This window comes from Prunus avium, unplaced genomic scaffold (assembly GCF_965620075.1).
Source record: "Prunus avium unplaced genomic scaffold, drPruAviu1.hap1.1 HAP1_SCAFFOLD_26, whole genome shotgun sequence".
NCBI classification, from domain to species: Eukaryota; Viridiplantae; Streptophyta; class Magnoliopsida; order Rosales; family Rosaceae; genus Prunus; species Prunus avium.
In genome coordinates, this window is record NW_028276885.1 from 105001 (window position 1) to 110000 (window position 5000).

Sequence of the window (5000 nt, forward strand, 5' to 3'; positions counted from 1 at the left end):
GAAATCTGTGATTTGCTTCCGCCGCGCCGCGTTGCACGCTCGTCCCGTGACAAGTGGTATCAGAGCCGATCGATTTAGATGGTGGCTTCTGCTCAAACGATTCGCACCTTGGATACAAACAGTGAAGCTCTGATCCCGTGACAAGTGGTATCAGAGCCGATCGATTCCGAAGGTGGTTTCTGTGTGAGGGACTCGTACCTAGAAGAGATTGGTGATGGAGGAACTTTGATAGCAAGGTAGCATGTCATTGCCTGTGATGGGTAGTGGACTTGCGAAGTTGGAAGAAGACCCCAACGTCACTGTGGATGATTGTTGGAATCAGGTTGTGTGACGGTTGTTGGAAACCCGTCCTGGTGCTGGATCCTATGGAAGGGTGAAGGTATCCAAAAGTTTGTCTCGAAGTTGTGAGAAGACATCAAGCAGGATGACTCTAAGATGGGGGATGATGGTTGGTTTTGCTGCTCGGTTGCCTAGTTTTCTAATCCGTGCACCAAGCGCCCGGAAGTCGGGTAGGCAGGGGTTCTGGCTTGTGACGAAGTGATGTTGCTTGTTCAGTTCAGGATGTGGGGAGGATGGGAGCGCGAGTTTGGTGAGAGTGTCAAAGATTGGCTTATACTCGAACCATAGCATACCATTGAAGGTTGTGGTAAACCGAGTTGGTGACGTGTGTTGGATGGAAGGTGCAAGACCTTTGTTCAGGGAAGAGTTGTGGGAGCTGAAGACCGAAATGGTGCAGTCTTCGAAGGGAGTAAGTCGCTGACGGACTGGGCTCCATTGAGGGAGTGAGTCGCTGACGGGCTAGGCTTTAATGAAGGAGTCACTTAAGTGGTTGCTCTTGCAATTGTGGAGGACGTGTGGGTTACGCATAGTGTTCGACACAAGGCTGCTGACTAACATTCGGAACGAGGGAAGTGTTCCAAAGGTTGATCCCAGAGTTTTTCTTGTGAGGATGGTGGCTAAGGACGTAGGATGTCCGCACTTAAGGGCATGCAAAGAGTTGGAGTAGCTTTGGGGAGGATGTCTTACTTGTTCCCTTGTGGATGCTGCGGAAGTAGGTTCTGCCAAGTCCAAGTGTGGGCGTTGGTTAGGTGGTTCTACTCGTAGTAGGGAGGATGTCTTACCATGGTGAATTGTGAATGCCTAAGTGTTATGGAGCTAAGCTTCGGAGGCACGTTGACGTGAGGGTGCGTTGACGAGATAAGTGGGGGAGACCCACGAACGCCATTGAGGTATGGCAGCGCATATGCGCAAGGGAGTTGGTGACGATTGTTGGACAAGGAGGTGCGGGACCTTGTTCGGAGGAAAACTGGTAGGAGCTCAAGACCGAAATGGTGCAGTCTTCGAAAGGAGTAAGTCGCTGACGGACTAGGCTCTATTGAGGGAGTAAGTCGCTGACGGACTAGGCTTTAATGAAGGAGTCACTTAAGTGGTTGTTCCTACAATTGTTGAGAACAGATGGGTGGGGCACAAGGTTCGACATATGGTTGCTAACTGAGATTTGGAAGAGAGTGTTCTAGAGAGGTGGATCCGGAAGTCTCACTAAAAGGCATGGGTTCCGAGGACATGGGGTATGTCCGCACTCGATGGCAGAGGGCCTAAGTGTTGCGGGGCTTTGCTGTGGTGGCACCTCGAGGTGGGGGTGTGCCAACGAGACAAGTAGGGGGAGAACCTCGAATGCCAGGAAGTGGCAGTACAGGAGCACAAACAAATGGAGGTGCCGTGGAGGACACACGGTTGGCTTCCGAGTCACACCCAGGTGGGGTGCATCTCTTTGAATGTGGAAAATGTGGAGGTACTTGACCAGCGGGCTATGTGGTTGTTCAGTGGTCGAGTGCGACAAGAGACGGAGGTCTCGGCCCAAAGAGGGAAAGACGTAGGACTTTGAAAGAGAAGTTCAAAAGGGTGAACACAGTGGTGCATTGTGGTCCATGGAGCGAAGAGAAGAGGATATTCCTATATGGTGTTGTTATGCGGCAGTGCAGTGGGCACGTCGACGAGGGCGTCGACACTATCAGTGGGGGAGAATGTCACGGATCGCACTTGAGCGTGTGCTTTCGTGACTCCGTTGGGACATCCATGCGCTTATGAGGTAGTCCAAGTGTGGAAGGGGCAAGGACTTAAGAGCTAGAATGGTTGGTGTTGGCCGGGTTGTGCGTGTGAGGGGTATTTTGGGTATTTCGGAAGGTTACGGGAGGAACCTGAAGAAACTCAGAACACGAAAGATGTTCGTAATGACGAGATACACGCTATGCAACTGACGGTTCGCCATTCGGAGTTCGTATGAAGAAGTTATGCCCAATTATGACTCCTCGTGCATAGGTGATGTTCCCTCCTGGCAGAAGGCTAAATGCATAAAATGCTATATAGGGGGTGACATGGTGTCATGCTCTCCACCACCCCTGGTGCTTACACCCTTGTGGCACTAAGCGAGCATCCTTATGACATTGGAGGTTGTCATAAGGGCGGGCATGAGATTGTTGAAGGATAATCTATGTCTCCGAGGGAAAGGACTTCCCGAGGACAGTACGAACACGCGGGGCCGTTCGTATTGCGCATCGTTGGAAAGAGTGAGGTCAACGTATGGCATTCGCTATGCCGTCGGCTAGCGAGGCATTTGACGAGACTCGATGGACTTGGCTTGGGTTCGGCCTTGTCCAAGATGGAAGGAAGATATTCGGATGCCGGTACGCATGGGTTGCGACCCCATGCAAAGCATAGATGGTTATGTGGGACATTCGGAATACATATGTCGCCAAGGCTTGGGCGACATGCGAGTGTGACAGCTTGCGTGGATAGCTTGAGGATGTGGGCTATCATGGTTGCTAACGGATGACCGACAGAAGTGTGGGTAAACCGATGGTGTGTTGGATCGCCATGTCTCGACTTGGACATGAGCGAGCCACGAGTTTGGCATGCGACGTGGTCGATGCAGTTGACGTGTCTTATGCAACGCTTGATGTATGGGCGTCGAGGGTTCGTTGCCGGATGCGGGGTGATTGTGTTGTCACAAGGAAGTGTGACTCGTTGTCTAGCCATAGGGCTTGGCGCCTATGGGAGACGACACATGATGGTGAACCTCTCGCGGAGTTGTGAGAGTCATGAAGTGGGGAGAAGGCTGACTGGGATTCGAAGGGATCCTGGGCCGCACGGGAGCGTTTGTGCGAGCGAAATCTGTGATTTGCTTCCGCCGCGCCGCGTCGCACGCTCGTCCCGTGACACTTGCCTTGCATTGGCATGCCATGCCCAAGTTGTGGCCTACACCAAGCCATTCAAGCCATGCGTTGCCTTACCTTGGAATTGCTCATCATCCAATGCATTCCGAGAAAGTGAGTGTAGGCGAGGCTAAGGATGGCTTGCCTCGCCTTGCCTTGGCATGCCGTGCCCATGATGTGGCCTTGACCAAGCCATTCAAGCCATGCGTTGCCTTCGCCTTGGCATGCCGTGGCCTTGCCTCGCCATGCGATGCATTCCGACAAAGTGACGCGAAGCGGAAGCCTATCATGGCGTAAAAATGTCGACAAAATTTTTCGACATTTGAATAATGGGGTTTGACAAGGTTTGAAAAATTCAATACAAATGGTAGGCTTGAATGTCGACAAAGTGACGCGAAGCGGAAGCCTACCACGGCGTAAAAATGTCGACAGAATTTTTCGGACCTTGTCCTGCCATGGGCTGCGCGCAGCATGCCGGCAGCCTGTGCGCAGCGTGCGCACAGCATGTCGGCAGCGTGCGCGCTGCTGAGACTGTCGACAGAAATTTTCGAAACTTGTCCTGCCATGCGCGCGCGCAGCGTGCGCACAGCATGCCGGCAGCGTGCGCGCACCATGCCGGCAGCGTGCGCGCACCATGCCGGCAGCGTGCGCGCACCATGCCGGCAGCGTGCGCGCAGCTTGCGCGCAGCGTGCTGATTCTGTCGACAGTGAGGCTAGCGAAACTTGTCCTGCCATGGCGTGCGCGCAGCCTGTGCGCGCAGCTTGCGCATCTGTCGACAGTGAGGCTAGCGAACTTGTCCTGCCATGGCATGCGCTGTGCGCAGCCTGTGCGCAGCGTGCACGCAGCTTGCGCATCTGTCGACAGTGAGGCTAGCGAAACTTGTCCTGCCATGGCATGCGCGGCGCCTGCGCGCAGCCTGCGCGCAGCATGCGCACAACATGCGCACAGGCTGTGCGCAGCGTGCGCGGAGCTTGCGCGCAGCTTGCGCATCTGTCGACAGTGAGGCTAGCGAAACTTGTCCTGCCATGGCATGCGCGCAGCGTGCGCGCAGTCTGTGCGCAGCATGCGCGCAGCCTGTGCGCAGCGTGCGCGCAGCTTGCGCATCTGTAGACAGTGAGGCTAGCAAAACTTGTCCTGCCATGGCATGCGCGCAGTCTGCGCGCAGCATGCGCGCAGCATGTGCGCAGCATGCCGGCAGCATGGTTCCAGGTTTTTTCAAATGTCGACAGAATTTTTCAAATCTTGTCAAACCCCGTTTTTATTGAAATTTCCTCGCACAATAAGCTCCCCATAAGTAGTCTATGATTTTTAGGACCTTCTCCAACTTACAAAACTAAAAAATTCCTCCCGGATTTGTTTTAATGATTTTTTCAATTTTACGACTTCTAAAACTAATAAAAAATACTTCCCGACTTCAAAAATTTATGAAACTTTTTCCCATCATAGATTGCATGTTTCTTAGTATCCCTGCAAAAAATCACGTCCAAATACCTTGTATTGAATTATTTAGAGCCCATTATGACTCCTCGCGCATAGGTGATGTCTCTTCCTGTCAAAGGGCTAAATGCATAAAATGCTATATAGGGGGGTGTGTGTTGCCTGCATATGCATGGCAGCCCATGCCTTCCTAGCTGCAGCCCCCTTCCCCCACGCCACACCCATGTCATGTTGCCTCGATATGTTGCCTCGGTATTATGGGTTTGGTGTCGGGGTCGGGGGGCTGCCACCCATGGCGGTGGTGGCCGGAATCCGGCCGCCGCCACCACGCCGCCGCCATGGGTGAGGGA